Here is a 19,061-nt window from a genome sequence, read left to right on the forward strand (position 1 = left end):
TGCGAGTCTTCTCGTGATTTATTAAAACACACGTCACGCTTCTTTCGATATTTATATCTAATAATCTTCGATAACCTTCTGCTATTGGATAGAATACGCAGAATTTTACAATGTGTAACTAACGACAGCAAAATAGTATTTTCTCTAGTGATAATCTTTTGTTTTATGTAAGTTATACTTGATACAATTTTTCATTTCTAAATATTCCACACGTACGCGAGAATAGGTGCAGTAACTCGCTTCTCTTTGGTTACCGGGAGGATGCTTTAATGTGAAGCTGAATCTTTTTAAAAAATACACGAACGAACGAGTAAACGAGCATGCAGATATAACTTCCTACACTAGATCAATAGAATTCTATTCTGTCTGTGTCCCTTTAGGAACACCAGCCAAGTATCCGTAAACTACCTTCGTTATTTTTAGTAATCCAAGCGTATTGCTATCACATTTCTCGAAAAGAATTATCGATTTCGTCATTACATGTGCGGAGCGTATCTGCGACGTTAAGATCGTAAAAATTTCCATCAAAATCGAGCCTCTTATTGATTTATTCGTTAATCTGTGGAAAACAGTCGTCTTTCCGAAAATATGTATCAAAGGTTGTCTTCGTAAATACAAAATTTAACAAATTTCACAAAATATATGATATACAAAGATCACGTATTACATTAAAAAAGAAGTTTTATTATTTTTTCCTAAATACTAGTTGAACAATGTTATGAATGAAATCTTAATTCTGTACAAGACATTAAAAATTCGTTTCGATACTGTATGCATTTGCAATGTACCACGTATATACCCATAATTTGTCATATTAGAATTTCCTGTGTGAATTGATACTACTGAATACCATTAGCAGAGAATCGAAAATCAATCCCAAATTTGTAACATTCAACGGGATGGACATCACGGTATATAATTTCTGTTACACATTCGCACAACATATGTGTTTTGGTGTGTTGCTAGATGTTATAAAATAATTTATACGAGAGTTGGATGGTAGAGATTTTAAAGTTATTACGATACAAGAGTGTATTTGAAGTAGGTGTATCTCGTAGTTGGAATAGTAATCTCTGTCGATTGGAATAACAATTTTTCGGCCGAGAACTTGAATTTCCGATTTGTAGTAATCAACAAAATATGAAATTACTATGATTTCTAAATTATGTTTAAAATATGGCTAATATTGTTTCGAAAATGATAATAAAGGATACACCGGTTAATAATACGATCTGACGAATAAATGTAAAAATATGATGAATTAGGTAACAAATTTCTCTCAAGAAATGATAAATTGAGTTACTCAAATATTCCGAGCGTTGATTTGCAACACGATCCGCATGTTACTTAAGAAAGTTGATAAATCACGATATAATTAATTTATACTATTTGTTTATGTTGAGATACTACAGATTCTTACATATATGTATACATATGTTTATGTTTTCTTTTTATTAATTATAACCAAGATATTAAGAAGGGGCAATAGATAATAGTCGATATTGGAATTAGCTTTTTTAAATTATATATTACTACATACCGTATATAGCAAAATATGTGCTGCTAATGAAGCGCTGAGTTTTGTATGTATCGATGTTCTTGCTGATTATGCGTGATCGACATGCATATGTGAGTATATAGCGGCTCTACGTGTGCACTCTTGAAACTAAAATCGATATCACTGTATTAATGATAAAAGCTTCTCGATTTTAATTGCTTTAGTGGTGGAATTCGATCATTAGCTTACGGCAAAGTCAAAAACATCGGTTTTGACGTTTATTCTACTTCTGAACTAATGCCTTATCCGCATAGTAAATTGATACAAATTGGTGCAAAATGCTTGGACAGATGGGTAAGAATAATTAAATCACAACGCTATTAAATCACAATTACTAACACATTTTCGCAGATTAATTAACTTTTGTCAATAAGTCTTACCTGCTGTAATTAGAAATCAATAAATTCCTGAAATTATCTACAGCTATTTGCCGTTACCAATGCTGCGACTAATTGCTGTTAAAGACTTTACAATGATCGAACTTTGTTTAACTTATATGAAATCGATCAATGCTTGAATTTCCCTCGATATGATGGCTGGTTTAATTTCGGTAACGAAACAAATGAAAATTTTCGTCTGAAACATTGAAAGTTGAAAACTGACGACCTATACATAATCTATTCTCTGCGATATCGCTAAAAGTATCATTGTTCAAATATATAATATGAGAATATTATTATACATAAACTTGGTTGATCAAGATAAACATAATTTTATGCCTGAAGTTTAAAAACATATTGAATTCAAAAGGTGCGTTTAAAAGCCGTATTTAAATATTCTACTAAATTGACGTTAACATTAATGATGAGTTTTGAATATCAATTAGAATGTTCCATATAGATCATCAATTTTAAATGAATCTGTCTCATTTTGCACAACGCTTTTGCATATTGTAGATTGCGCGACTGATATTCCGCATAACAATAAATTTATTCGTATAATTGATTCGCAATGAGAAACAAGAGCATTTAATTTTCAATTTTGCTGCATTTCCCCCCTAGTAATTTCAAAAAGAGGCCAAGAGAAATTTCGCTTGTTATCGTATTTTCTGCCCTTTAAAAATCGTTTCTCCATATGCTTACATATGGCGCGTGTGTGAATACGATATGCCGACCAACTTCGTTGGAGGCCTTAATTATTCGGATGGCTTCTTAATTTAATTGCATCAATTAGCATACTACTCCAACTGTGGTTTTGGCCAGGCTGAATCGTTCGTTCCTTCCTGCCTTGGTTTCAAGTTTGAAGCAACATTCTGCGAATCGCTATTCGCGTTACAACGACGGTGATTCTTTTACCATGTACTTTCCATTCTTATTTTCTTGTATAAAGAGTCACCATATTTCCTTCAAATTTATCAATATTAATAACTTTATTTATATACAATTGTACTCGGTACAATTTCTTTACATTCCTTAGCAAATATAATATTTATCTTTTTGTTTAACGTTAATATCTTGTATGGCGTACTGCGTAAGATAAAATCTATGTAGCAATACAGCATTAAATCGAACAATTCGGTATAACACCTTTTGTTATTAATCTGATTCTCTATTTTTCTTCGAAATAATAAATATGATAGAGTGTAGCACAAAGCAAAGATTATAGCGTAAAAATTTTCTAATATTTCTTTAATTACAAGCGAGCCATTGTTCACTGTATTTCAATCGGAACCCGGACAATCACGTAAATATAGAGAAATAGACGTCGTGCCGCGTGAGCCTGCATGCGTGCGGGCGCACGCAGACGAGCTCGTAGGTAAAATAAATTTCCGTGCGAGCGTAATTAAGCACTCGCTGCCGGGAATTACATTGGGATCGGCGAAAACAACTCTTCGAGCACGTCCACTCGAGCGCCGGTACCTCTCCGCATAATTAAGCCCTTAACATCCCTCTACTCTTGGCTGCCACTCAGCACGCGCGAAGGAATGCAGTTTCGTTTGGACGTTTCGTTTGGGCGTTTCATTGGTGAACATCGTAGACAAGGTGGACTCGTCCGTTCACGCGTATATTTTCTTTTTCTCCTCTTTTCGAACCAACTTTTTCGTTCGACAGCCTGGCTCGATTTTTTGTGCCCGAACCTACCACTTCGTCTTTTTCTTCATAACCGCGAAAATGAGACGAGAAAAAATCGCTGCTGCGAGGAATTTCTGGCGAAGTAAAAAAAGAGCATACCAGTTCGAGGATTGTGTGTCATTACAGCCAGAGATATTGTATCGCCGAAAAACGAGTAGAGCGAGTGTCCTTCTTTTTCTTCGTTTGAAATCTGGTTCGGTAGCATCGAGTATAAAGGGGTCCACATTCCACACACGAACAATGCACTAATATGGACAGTTCGATGAAACGAAAATTAAAAGAATTTGTTGAAACGTTTCCGTATTATCCGCGAGTTTTCACCAGCAACCAATGTTGTCAATATCGACAACGATTGACAAAATCATTGATCGTGTGCAAGCCCCTTAAAGAGATGCTGGTGGTCTTGCTTCGTGTGTCCGATCCCATTCGACGTACCGACGTCGAAAGTAGGAGCCAATTAACGGGAGTAAACGTTGAATTAATTTCAAGATAGGCTGTTAGAATGTTCGTATCGTAATTTGAGCAGTTGCGACGTGGCATTTCCTCTAGTTCGTGTAACAAAGATTTCAGTTCAGTTTCCCCGGACTTGGTGAAACCACCGCGTTTAATCAAGTCGCGCGACATGAAACTCTTTATCGTTGCAGAGATAACTATCGGAGAGCGCCACTACATAACGAGTGTACACTGTCACGGTCTCTAATCTGTGATTTCGACGAAACCTTATCGTACAATTATCGGCGGGCGGAGAACGGTCACACTGTAATCTGCGACATCTTGTGAGACGTTCAATCAGAAAGCCTCGTAGACAGCGGTAAATAGAGTTACTCGCGACAAAAACGAACAAAGAAATTGAAATCGAAAGAGCGACATTTTCAAACAGCCGGAAGACCGCGTCGTGGATTCGACATTAGATACTCCGTTTGCTGTGAAAGAAATTCGATCGGAAAATTGGTCGTACGATATGATATGGGACAAAAAAGAAATGCAAAGGATAATTAAGGAACACAAAGAGAGACGAGATTAATTCTTTCTAAAGATACAATAATCCTATCGTATTCCTTCATTCCTCATATTTCAAATTATATATATGCCAAAAATAATTCTTCACCTGTTCTTCTCGTGTTATCTTCTCTGCTACTCAAATAACCCTTAAACGTTCGAAGAACATTCGCAAGCGAAGGAAGAAATCGAATTAGTCGATTGGCTCGCTGAAGTTGTAATTCGAACATCGATGGTTCGGTTGCTGAGAGCATTAAATTGTATCGATTTAAGCAATTCACGTCATAACGATTTGTACCTGTCTAAAGAAATCAATATCCTGTAGCTTCTTAATTTGTATAAATCACGATCAAATCTAGATCAGTTTATTTGAAATTATTATCGTCTGTTGTTATATGATTAAATCTCAAATAACGTAGCAAATAACGCGTTTCCATGCCTCTGTCAATTCCGGCCTATTCTATTTCTTTTAGACTGTTTAAATCATGAGCCAGATTCGGTCTAAGACGGTAAATACTTCACGGTGGTCCATGCTAACAAAGAGACGCAGTTAATTCGGCCGACTCTGTAGCAGTGAGGTTGTGAAAACAATTTATCGACGTATCAGCCTTTCCAGAATGTTGAAAGTAACAGCGACAATAGTATCGATCACGTAAGTATTGTTTATTGTATATCGTCTACGAAAATAGCCCATTAGAGTATATAAAGTTAATGTACAAGGAGAATACACATATAAAAAATAAGAGTTAATAAAAATACAATGAAATGCGGCATAGTGACTCTTTGATTGTAGAAGAAGATTCAGAGAATATATACATCAATTGCGAAAAGTGGGTTATCAATGTTAATGGCCATGCGATCTATGCCGGTACGGTAAGCAAACTCAGTGTTATGTTATGCGGTTTGACATAGAAAATTTCATGGTACCGCACATTTCTCTACGGACTGAAACATTAATTTTCAAACTGTTGACCATTATACACTTTACGTACAAATAATAGGATGTCATGAAGCTTCCTTCCACGTTTCAGTGATGTGAGGCTAAGATCAATAGCCGTGGCAGGCGATAGAAATGGAATCGTCACAATCTCTCGCAGTTAGACGTAAAAATTTATATTAAACTCTCTTCGATATCGGAAGATAAAGAAAGCCATATTTTTTTTTTTTTAGCAGAAATGGGAAATAGAAAACTATTGGGAGGACTAGATTCGAGGATTAACGGGAATCGTATGTTTTACAGATTTATACTATTTTATAGAAAAAGTTGTATTTGCGTTTACAAATTTTAATAACGAAACGTAAATATATATATATTTGTTTAAGACAAAATAATTTTATAGGATTCTATGTAAATTGGGACTCCTTAAATTTTGGATTCGTGAAAGAAAAAAGATATTTAGAAATTAAAGTCTTAATTCCAAGCTTTAAGAACGCCGTAAAACCTTACTATGAGATTAAGATTATGTTAATTATTTTAAGCACTATTTTATGTATTTTGTTGGTCATAACTGGAACTGAAAATTTGAAGAAATTTACATCTGGTGGTTTACTTCGAAGAACTTGCCAAGTTGGTAAATACGAGCACACTAACTTGTGGATTTAACTTTGGATTAAGGTTTTAATACTTGATTTGTTCCGGGAAAATAAGAAGTTGAAAAATAAAGTTAAGTAAGTACATAGAAATTAAAGTTAGTTCATCTCACTAGAGATTAAAAAGAAGTTTTACGTGTAAAATTAAGAATTTATTATTAAAGACAACTAAATTCTTATAGGAATAATAAATTACGAATTGTATCATTCGAGTATGTGACTTGTGTCCAGCTTCGCAAAAATCAACTCACTTACTTTTACGAGCTTATTTATCGCGAACAGATGGTAGAAATTTTAAGGTAATTTGTAAAAAATGTTTATAACGACGTTACTTTGCCCTGCTTTCGCATTTATGGACGTTATTTTTTTATACGTGGGGAAATCCTCATTGATACCCCCACGCTCTTAGAAGGGGCGGGGTAGTGTCGGATTATACCGACTAGAACCCCACGGTGGACCGCTCGACGCTCAGCTGGGATGCCCCGGGACCTCTTTCGAATTACTGCCGGAGAAAAAAAAAGCTTCTCGTCCGCATACGAAACCAAATAGCAGAAATCACTTCGAGGATATACCATCGCTGCTCGAAGACTTGCACGGACTGAATTGGTTTCCTTTTGTTTCTTCTGCATTTTGCAAATGCACGTTCGCGGAAAGGAATGATCGGGACACGACTATGGGCGCCAGGATTTGAAAGCCCCGGGTCTCGAACGTTCGTAACCAAAGGCGCTAACCACTGCGCTGCCGTCGTTCAACGCATTTATAGACTGTCGTGCAAATCATACAAGAATGAAATCCCTATAACTCAATTTAGCTACAACTATATATAATATAAGAACGAATTTCTGTAATTAATACATGACTACCATCATTGGTCTCCAGCAACGTGTACTTTGAATTACGTCTGTCGAAAACAATTGAAATGAACTAGCATCTAAAATAGCGGCGCTTTTTTAACTCAAATAACGACAAATCAGTTAGGAAATCTCGATTAGGCTTGGCTGTTACGAGCGAGCTAGTTTCAGTCGACGATCAAACCAAAGAGAACTCGTCGCGATATGACGTAGGTATATAACGTTATCGATGACAAAGAGATATCAATCACGAAGATACACGCGGATTCCTGGATCCTCGGGAATCTCGCGAACAGGCGATGGATTGGATATTCAGGTGACCGCGTTCAAAGCTATCGATTACAATCAACGCACGGATCGATCTGGGAGCGAAATTCACACCGCGTGCGAAAACCAGTCCTCATACGATATCTTGATGATTATTGGCAAGAAAAAATTCCACGGATGGTAGCAACAGGGGCCGATGATTGCGGCTATTTTCCTTGTGGCGCGACGCGGTGTTTGGCCATGGAATACGAGAGGAGAAAACTGTATATGTGTGTGAGTTGGAGAGAGAGAAAGAGAGAGAGAGAGAGAGAATAAGGCAATAATATACGAGAGAGGGAAACAAAAGTAACTTGGGAAAATCGAAATCAGAGAAAAGAGGGAATGGTCATTTTAACGATTGTTACAATTTTTTGATAAAAAGGCTGTTTCAAAGAACAAATTGTAATATGAAACATGGTAAACAAATCTGTATCGAATAAAGAATGAACATCGCTGTAACTTTTTCAAGCAACGCGATATACAGAGTGTTCGAAAAATTGTGTCGAAATATTTTAATTAAGAAGAAGGACAATAGTATATGCTTGCGAGATTAGATCCGAATTTTTTGAAGCAGAAGCATCTGTATAGAGGTGAGACGATAGCGAGAGAGAAAAAAATACGATCATGAACTATGAAAATTAATATATACTTAGAGAGAAATATATGCTCAGCCTATGATCCGCGTATTTGGTTCAAGCTCGTTGAGAATTGACATTCTCTGCTCTCTGCGCTACTCTACGTGCATACGTATCAGATTTTTCCCGCGAGGAACTCACAGGACCGTCCGAAATGTTCAGTGAAACGTTCGGTCAGGTATTGGACGAGGTATATTTTCCCGGTGATCGCGATTAGATCGGACGGATTGATATTTGTGAAAAATCGCGAAAGTTATTTTGCGACGTACTGCGCGCCGGTTGATTGATTAACTGTATTGTATTTCTTTGCCTCAGCTGTTTGTACAACGGGTACAATTTTCATTGAATTTGCATCGCACGAGTGTAAACAATACGTTGCACGGTTTTTTGAACGCTTCGATTTTTAGTTGTAACAATGGAAAATACGTGTGGGATTTTGTTCTTCTATTGTGTAAGAAATATTTTGTTCTCCTTCTTCGATCGTTTGTGAATATAATATGTGATGATATATCCTATCTTTCTTTAGACTCTCTAGAGTGTTGATATTTCATTTTGGAAAAAAATACGTAATTTACGATTTTGATCGCAGTGAAACTGGAAAAATAATAGTAAATAGACAGAATGTCTCCGAATACAGAATTATCGAATAAAAATGATCGAAGAATAAAAGGAAAGACATCGGTACAACGGAGAATTTTTTACTGATACAAGATACATTTTGTTAAATAAAGCCTGTAGAGTGTAGACGATTAGTTTGTACTAAAGTTAAGACAATAATTATAGAATTAAAATTAGCAGCAAAGAATTTTGCTGGATTTGATTATATGCTTGGAAATTTGGTAATCAATTTAGTAAGTGTAATTTGTACCATTACTTATCGATAAGTAGCTCAAAAATATACGGTAAAGTTGTAAACTCGTCCATTAAGGTCTAAGTACACGTGTCGCAAAGTTACTTCACGTATAGCGTAATTACATGAAAAACATGCCACACAGAGAAATATATTGACAGGAATAAATATACGGTTGAGGCCAGAATCATTATCTAATACACACGACATGTTGCGAAATTATGATCGATCATGCGTCATTAGGAACTTCACACGAGATTCGACAAGTAGTTCAGTCCAACATTTCATGCCTTTGATAAATATTTATACTTTAAAAAATTAGATTAGGAAACTATACAAAGTTTAAAAATTGAAGAGCAAAGGTAGGATCTGTGATAAGGAAACTTTCGAAATGTTAGGTTATATAACTTTATCGTTTGTTACATAAAATAAAAATTATAACTTCCATACTAATTACGTGTTTTCGAACGTTTCCTTCTCGCGCTATGCTAATTAAATTATCTAGAATATTTACTCAACCCTTTCTACGAACTATGTCTTTCGATACGTTTCGACATCGGTGCGATATTTGAAGCATTAAGTCTTGTTTTAAATAACAAACGAATAATACTTTTATAAATGAATAATACACAAATAACTTCGAGAACTATAACACACATTCTCGCTGAGATAACACAGTAAAATAAATTGATAACAATTTTTCAAATAATTTAACAGGAACAGTGTCACAATTCAAAATAGCGCTCTTTCTTAATACCAAGTAACAACACGTCATTAGAGACGCTAAAAATTGCGAAAAGAGAAGAATTGTTTCAGTTCTATACAATTTTCCAATTTTCTACAATTCTATAATTTCAAACCACTTTTCTTAATTTCCTTTTTCAAACTACTTCTAGCAAAGCATAGGTGTTCGTAGGTTCGTAAGTGTTAAAATACAAGTTTTTGGATCAAAATTCTTCGCTTTAATCATCCATATATTATAGATTCTCTGATTATTAGGCGCTTCGTCCTTTCCGATCTCATACTTTTCCGTGTCTAATTATCTAGTCTCATCTCGACTGCTTCGATTTTTAACGATCACGCGGCGGATTCAAGAACTTCGCTATAATAATGATAAGGAAAAAGGAGCAAAATACACAAAGAAAGGGTGAAAGGCGGTTCTATCTGTCGTGCTATCGGTAGAAACGATTATCGAACGAAAATGTGTGTGCGGCGTCGGAGAGTTTGGTCAGGACAAAGAAGCAATCGGTGCGTCAAGCAACCGATTAGTTTGCCAGTCAGGTATGTATTTATATTGTTAGTCAGCTCGTAACTGTCTACCTGCGGAATCGTTTCACGCTAGCCGACCTGTCTGGTTGGTCTGACGCGTCTCATAATGCAGGACGGAACATCGATACGCTTCCTTACAACCTGTTCGATATGTTTCTTTTGGCCGAACGCGTAAAATCGGGACCTGACAAAATAACGCAGTGTTATTATCTCGCCGCACAGGTTTTTCAGGTCTTTTAATGGTCTTTTACCTCTTCAGTGCGGTAACGTGTTACTTTTGCTTTACAGAGAGGGTAAAGTTGATTAAATTGCGCCCTCAAGCTTCATATTGGATTCATTTTGTAACCGGCACGAGAAACTTATAGCGAAATGAATATAAAAGAAAGGTATTATAAAAGAAAGGTGTTTCAACATTTTATATTCGAACGAAACAATGCGATAATTGACGTAAAAATAAAATAATTCTTGCCGCCATAATGTAATTCTAAACATTCCGTAGTCACTTAATGTTTTATTCTAAATCGAATCGTGTATTTCCGTAATACCTGATTAATACTACGCACTACTATCTACTATGCACTAAGTTAATGTTATGAACGAAACATCGTTATGAACGTTATCATCGATTTTGACGTTTAAAGTAAAACCGACCGGACATTTTACTAACTTTCACATAGATAATTTGGAAACAATTATGCATCTAACAACATTTTGATGAGCACGAGCCTAAAAATTGCAGTTTGTCGCAAGCTTGTCACAACAGCGTGACAATACATGCCGCTTTAATCGAACGATCGTTAATTCAATATTTACATATATCCTGTATTTATGGTACGTACGTAGTTGCGTTAACGTGATTAAATGCCGAGGTCTCTTTAGCCTGTTACATCCTTCTGGTGAATGGGAACGGAATTTTATTACTGTGCTCGTAGAATGTGGTCACGCTGTTGTGTAACACGTAATTGCGGTAGTAGCGTAAAGCGTGTAAATTTAAGAGCCTATAATTATGTTGGTAACGATAACACGTGTCTATAAAGTGTTTCGAAATTGGAATCTTTGTATCCTAAGAAGGACATAACTATATTATAAACTGTAATTTACTAGACATAAAGAAAATTCTACGCATGATAATTTTAGAAAATGTTAGAAGCCAAATACCAATATGGTCTTAAGGAAGCTGAAAATATTTCATTTACGTTTTGAATATCATATAATTAAAGTGATGGTGTAAAATATGGGGATATGGAAAGCTATGATCGTACATTATACATATCTATATGTATGTATCACTGACGATTACTTGTATTTACGTAGGAAATTATTTGTATCATTATTCCTTTTCTTAATGAAACGAGGTAACATAACCGAGATAATTGAACGTTACAGAAATTTATTTCTTCATAACGAATTCAATTGAAAATGAAATATTCATATAATACCATAGAAATCGAAAATAATTGATTTACATCTTCGAAACATGACATTAACGTCATCAATATCTTACTTTTAAGGATTCACATATATAATGACAATGTAACAATAATTGTAGGAACTGAATATCTTATTCTCAAAACCTACAGTCACGACTTGTAACGGTGTCCATATGTAACGGTATACGTAAAAAATGAGTAAACGTATCATTTGAATAATCAGCTACAGCGAAGATTAACATTTGATTAGAAGATTTAACTGTAACCACAGAATAAAGGAAAAGAGGGATTAAATTAAATGGCGTAAGCCGGAAACTGGCTATAAACGTAACTGTTACAACACGACGATCAATGACGACTGCTACGACGCGTCCAAGTGGTTGCAGCTGTCACAACAACCAGACAATGAAAAAAAGTGTTCCTGTCTCTTTAATAAGCTCCATGTTACATGCGATACAGCGCGACGTCGCTTCTACTATCTTTTTCAGATTTGTATCGCCGATTAAGATAAATGCAAACATGTTTTTCACTGTCAGAGAACATTAAAAGGGTATTAAATTTTGGTACGTACTTAAAACAATGGAAGATTTAGAAAATAAATGTATTAGATCGCGTATTTTCTCAGAAACTGTGAAAAAAATTCCAGTTGCCAATTATTCGATGCGTAATACGAACGTGGTTGTTGTACGTATTTAAATATAAGTACATTCCTACTCCTGAAAGTCTTAGAACGCCTATTCTTGATAAACTCTCAGTATTTCGTGTAGATCGTAAATTTGTAATTGCATTTAATATATTTTTCGCCGTATAAAGCATCAAGCTGAGTGATCTTTCAACCATTCATTGCCCACTTATGAAGAAAATATAGGCAGTAACTGTTCTAAGGTTTTCAAAAGAGGGTGTATATCTTAAAAAAATGTTAATGCTTAAAAATCGCCCAAAATATTTTCCAACAGACATCATTTACTCTAGAAATTTCCAAATAATGTAAAGTATAAAACGACGTAAAATATTCATTGTAACAAAGCCTACTGTTTCAGTTTAAAAATGTTCATCGTATAATTTTTATTTAGAAGAAAATTACTTGTATTTAAGAGATCCGTGCTAAAAAAAAGCCGTCTGAAATATTTTCCGAAATGCACACATTACCTTGGAATTTCGTAAACGATGTAAAGTGCGAAACCATGTAAAATATTCACTTGCACGTTTCCATGTTTAAGAAGAAAGCTCGAAGTTAATCTTTACGTGAACTTTACAAGCGCGATAACGTATTCTTTCAACACACGTCTCACAAACTCTTCGCCAGGTACATTCATCGTCCTGCAACTTAACACTTATTTATACTATTTTTTACGTGGTGGCTATTCGCACTTCAAATGGAGCCAAATACGAAAGGTGGGCCGCGTGAGAAAGTCCCGTGGCGCGCTCTTGATTGTCTTTTTTCGTTTAAATAAACAGTACGTCTCTGGTCTACCTTTCGTCCATCCACCGGCTTCCTTTATTCCACGGTCCTTCTCTCGGACCAGCCACGGTGAATAATGGCTGCTCCAACCTTTAGCGAGAGGAAGCCTCACGCTGAGTGCACGACGACGACTTGCACGCGTTTTTTATTCTAAGGACGCCAACTGCAGCCAACTGCGATATTGTTTTTAAGAGCAGCTGAGAGTATTGCATTCGAATATAACGGGCAGCGGAGTACGCGTTCGCACTCATGGTGTTGCTTCCGTGATGTTCACGCGAAATTTAAATTGGTACGCGTTACGATGGTTAATTAAAGTTTAATTAAAAGTTCATTAGGCTCGATATGAAGTGCCAACTGTGGGCAAAATTTATCGGGCCATTCGGCAACGACTCAGTTTCGTAATGGCTTCAGAATTACTTGCGGTCATGACTGCGCTTATTTCGATACAATTTTCTCCGTTCATTAAAGCTTTCTAATTAAAACAAACCTAACGCGATAATGTCTATGGATCGTTGAAGAACAAGACATCCTCGAAGAAATTGGAACGATCACATTCGTCCCGTGTAGTCTTCGAAGAACGGTTCCACGGCTTCCTCTTTCGTTTCCTCCCTAATTCAACAGAAGTCTAAACTCGCTTCCTCCGACGGATAGACGTTCCAGCTTTCCATCTTGGCACGCCATATCAGGACTGCATTAGACTAATGATCATGATGCATTAATATTCCGGCTGCTTTTCTGTGATGCATCATTCAAGCGTACTCCTTCAATCTATCTTGCTCCATTAATTACTTCGGCTTTTTGTGCCTGCGTATTCCAGTCGGCAGTTCCACTCTTTGGGAAAATAATTTCCTTCCTCACGTCATCGTCCCCAAGCGGCGACTGCTTTAATTGCCGCACACTCCAGGACTCAACGCTACGAAATCTACTTGCTCGTTTCCCCGGTGGACTCGAATGCTCCTCCCATTATACCCTAATGGCATAATAATCTGTATATCCCGCGATATGGTTTCCAATTTCAAGCGCTGATGCAGTCGGGGCGCAGCGTGTATAGTGTATACGTATAACAGCTGGCTTTCTGGGCCGCCGGTGAGTTACGATTGCCACCAAGTAATGGCTACGTGGATGTTTCGCTGGTTTGTGCAACTCTACTGCGTATTCCCCAAACCAGATTTTCTCCCGCCAAACCGGCCCGTTCAAGATCGTTTCTCAATCCAGCCGAGGAAAATGTAATTTTGTATTTTCCTTGAGAGGATTTTAAACGAATGCCGCGGTTAATGGGACCTCCCATAGTCGCTCGATACCACCGATTCGATTGCTCGAAATGCGCCGCTGCCTGATTGAATTTAAGTATTCGATATATTCGCGCTTTCACGTTTGCTTCATTTGTCACGCGATTTGTATTGCGAACAAAATGCGAATAGCACATTTGCTTCCATTCAATTTATCTATCTACTATATTATAAATCCTTTTTACAAGCGAGATTTTAAAACTATTTTCTTTGTCTTTATTTCGTACGTTTTACGATATTTAACATTAACGACGAATGTATCGATATAGTCTTTTTAAGCACTGTAACAGTCTTCCAATGGCGTTATACGAAACCAGAGGGAATCATACTGTATTTTCATAAGTTTAAGACACTTGTATAAATAAACGCCATCCCTCTCAAAAGTCCCATTCGTTCGAACAAATTCACAGTACCAGTTTTAAAATACACGTTCGCACGATTTTTCATTTCTCGACCAGAAGCTTTACTAACAAGGAATTCTTTGAATATTAGATACTCATCGAATCGCGAACAAGTTTTATGACTCATTATGAGAAACACTCTTCATCGGTAAAACAAAGAGCAGCCGAAATTTACGGATATGTCTTTCGATTTTACATGACATTTACGGGTCTCGTATAGCGACACAAGGGGCCACTTATTTTTCGAAGGGTGCTTCGCTAATGAGACATCCAAACGGGAACCTGTGTTACGTGATCGTGAACACTTCTACGGCTCGTAAACGTCCGGCGGTTTTACGCGGCGAAGCGTGTCAGCGTCGCCGTCATGGTAAATTTGCAACAAATAGAAACTGTGCGGCCGTGAGTGTATGCATGCCTCACAACTAGAAGGTTTCTTCAATAATGCACGCTTGTCGTCGAACATATAGGGCTGTAGAGTAAGGTCCGACATGGTCGACATTGTTTTATCTTTCAACAACGTGTTCGTGATAATGCGCCTGCATGTAGATATTCGTGATAAACGGTGTACTTGCAAATATTGTTCTTTTCGTGGACGTGTCAAAAATTCATCGCACGTCTCTTATTATACTTGGCGAGCTATATTACATTTGTCGATTTTTCGTCGTTCCATAAAAATGCTAGCAATTGAAATTTTTCTCTGATATTTACAACGCGGGAATTTGAAAACTCACCGATATAGAAAACGCTTTTTCCGCTTAATATCGACGCTGAGGATGCTTAAACAAGGAAGCCGCCGCCAGCTTTCGATTCTCGATTGTCACTCTAACTGGCACAAATTGACACTGGTACGGGAAATAATTAAACGCTCGTTTCGCTCGGCCCGCGCTCTGTAGGGAAACAAGTTAAAATAAATCACCGAAATGTCGTTCGTTGTCGTGTGACTCGGCGCATCGACCCGCTGATCTGTGGACACGGTCCCGCAACTTCGAAACAACAATCGTTAATCGACCTTAAATTCGGATCGTAAATTATTTTTTATTCCATGAGCACTCGATGAAAATGAATCAAGCGTTTCATGGTTCTACGTGTTTGTATAATCCAATGGAGCTGTTAGTAGTTCATGTAATAACATGTATTTACTTAATTGAATCGTGCGTATCGTTGTGAATACTTTTTATGCTCTATTGAACACCATTTACAGAACATTAATTAATTTCTTTGAACATAGAAAAATGAAACAGTCGGAATCGACACGGACCTGAAAATCGATCAATTTCGAAGTGGGCAGTACTCTAATCTTTTTGTTTTATGAACTTTTCATGATCGGTAAAACGACAGTAGTCGTTAAAAATTCACACAAAACTTTGGAATTGGAATTTGATGCCGAAAATTTACAGTCAAATTTTAGAAAGTCATTCTTCGAAATTATAACCTGCGAATACTGCGTAGGAAATAAATTCTCAAAAAGTTATTAATACAGTTGTTGAATGAATTTCAAAAAGTAGCAAAATTACTTTCGCCAAGACTGTATATTTGATAATTACATTAAGATATTAATTTATACTCTGAAAAAGTTTTCTAAAAAATGCATCACCTAGGTATGTCACAAACTACTGGACGATAATGCGAAAACAGTGTGGTAATTAAATACGGTAATTAATCATAACGTAAATGAGCTCGACGCATCTTTGCACCTTTGCTTATCTCGTTAAGTTGTCAAAGAAATGTACAGCACGGTCACGTTTCTGAGGAAACTAATGTTGTGTGTCCAACACGTTAATCGTTGGTCTTTGTTAATGAATTATTACCCTACACTTCGCGTACAAGCCAAGTACCGGTACGACAGCCAGTCAGCCAGTCAGTCACTGCAGTTAATCGCGACGTTGACGAAGAACGAGTGGCTAAGTGCGACACGGGAATTTTTATGTTGCTCCTCGAGCAAGCGTTAACCTCGCCAGCCGATTTCTATCATTGTACATGTCCGGCTGTACGGACGGAAGCAGGGAAACACGTGTATTCATATTACGAAAGCGATAACGCGCCTTTTATACGTAACAAACGAAAAAATTCCCACCTTTATCACGACCATTCTATTCACCTAACAAATGGAAGTGTTATTTACGCTGTTTTTCTTTTAATCGGTGATAGGCAAAAAGCAACTATTGTATTCTTGCATTTTGCATCGATATTAAACTATATTTGATTACAAAAGGAAAGTGTAAGCTATTGTTGAACGATATAAAATAAAATAAAATATTGCGAGGGAAGTAAATAAAACGAATAAAACGAATTAATCTTAATTGTTAGAAAGATAGCATAAAGTTATGTAAAAAAGTTGTATAATTAAATAAATTTGATTTAAAAGTAAAACATACCGATATAATGATATATCTCTGTTATTAATTTCTATCAAGACATAATGTAACATATATGTTCCTTTCATTTCCACGAATAAATTCCATTATGCAAAACCCTATTAATTTCACAATTCTATCTCATAAAGAAGTACGTGGCAAATGCGTTACTGTATCAAACGAGGAATTAATTACCACGAACATGGCACGAAGTTTGTTCGCAGCACAGAAATCATCAGCTTGTCGATTAAATATTCAGGATCAGTTTCGACAAGTTTGAATTTTCTATTCACTAGTGGCAAACCACGGAACTCGTGACGGGAGTACAGGTATACTCGCATACAGAGTACTTACGTTCCTAAGTGCGACAGATATTATCAGCCGCGAGAACGACTGTGTTTCTGGTCGTCGAAGGGACCCGCGAAAACGACGAGATTATTCAGTAAAAGTTCGCCGCCACTGTCTTATCATTCGTGTTCAAAACTTGTTCATGCTTTCCACTTACCGGAACGTGATGAGAAATCGGGATGGGAGATCTTGGCTGTGTGTGTTCTCAGAGCTGGTTCCTGAGCTGGAGACGTTTCTTACACCGGTGACAACCCACCTGCCCTCTGTAGATCGCGCAACATCTGCGCTGGATTCACGTGTGTTCGCGATATGTTCGCGGTTATGACATCATTTATTCGAAAAACGGAATTTATACGGTACAAAAACTTCACGTTGCAAGTTCCTGCAAGGAAACAGACACGATTTACTTAAGTAACTTTTTCCACGAATAACTCGATCAAACGAATCGAATCTCGTTATTATCGAGTATCGAAAAGAGAAACCGTAAAGGAACGGTAAAGAGGCACGTACAGGATCGATAATATTATCGATATCCCCACCACTTAACACCAGTGGTACGTGGATTGCAAAATATATAAATTCTTGTCGATATTTAACCTCAGTTCTTTAATATCGATCACACACGATTGATAATATCGTCAATGTCATTAAACATATATCGTCATTAAATATTGACGGTTATTATTGCTAGATATTCGAGATATTACTGATCGTGTGCACACTCGAAAAGAAAATAATCGATTTTACACGATACAAGAAGTTTTTTGTCGTCAGTTAAGTGATTGGTTTAAAGTGTATTAAAATGTATTAAACATGTGACGAGTTGTCTCTTATGTATGTGTTAACACTTGTTATAATATATACATAGTAGTTAATATATTGTTTGTGATTTTAAATGAATAACAATAAAAATATAGTTATTTACGACTTGAAGTCGACTCCCCACGGTTTAGCAGCAACGACACTAGCGACCCTGGTGGAACTTGTTATTACAATTCGGTTATATTTGGGCGGTACAGTAAATGTGTTTTCGCGTTTCCAAAGGATTTATTTACCAACATTTGAACTTTCGATACATATTTGATCCCGGTTGTTTATATTACATTTCGTGTTACGAACGAGTTATATGTTATAAAAACAGTATTTTGACATACATACATCGTCCAAAACAATTAAATAATCGTTACTACGAACAGTTTTATTACACGAAAAAGGTTAACAGAAACGAAGAACTGTTGTGGACTTCAATACATTATTTGTGCGATGCTGCCATAAAAACAATCATGGAAGCAAGGTATGTAAGAAACAAGTAAGTGACATAGTGAACGATTCACTATTTTAAGCAGTGCACTTACATGATTTACAACAAATAACTGACTTGTATAGTAACAATACAATACGTCATATGACATATAATTCAAATAACTCTATTTTAATGATAATTGTTAATTCATGAAATTTGAAATTGATTTCACTGCCTGGTTATGTATAATGCAAATCTTTCGTTTATGTATGCATGTTTTATTTATATTTTATCTTTTTCATTATTTCGTATTTATTGCTTCTTAAAAATCACTAGTAATTTTACTTTAAAGTATTTTTATTTATCCCATTTACTTTTTATATTTAATTATATTTATCTATTTT

At 36.3% G+C, this 19,061-nt stretch overlaps 1 protein-coding gene across 1 annotated transcript in view; it reads right to left on the reverse strand.

The window, feature by feature from the left end:
* Positions 1-18,396, reverse strand: part of LOC117212088 (hemicentin-2-like) — a 210,192-nt gene extending 191,796 nt beyond the window's left edge. Inside the window, exons 1-2 of the mRNA XM_033456586.1 lie at positions 18,340-18,396; positions 17,572-17,796 (exon numbers count right to left, since the gene is read on the reverse strand). The gene's annotated coding sequence lies outside the window, so the exon portion shown is untranslated. The remainder of the gene's footprint in view (positions 1-17,571; positions 17,797-18,339) is intronic.
* Between the last annotated feature and the right edge of the window lie 665 nt (positions 18,397-19,061).

Source organism: Bombus bifarius, unplaced genomic scaffold (assembly GCF_011952205.1).
Source record: "Bombus bifarius isolate JDL3187 unplaced genomic scaffold, Bbif_JDL3187 scf7180000007970, whole genome shotgun sequence".
Taxonomy (NCBI): Eukaryota; Metazoa; Arthropoda; class Insecta; order Hymenoptera; family Apidae; genus Bombus; species Bombus bifarius.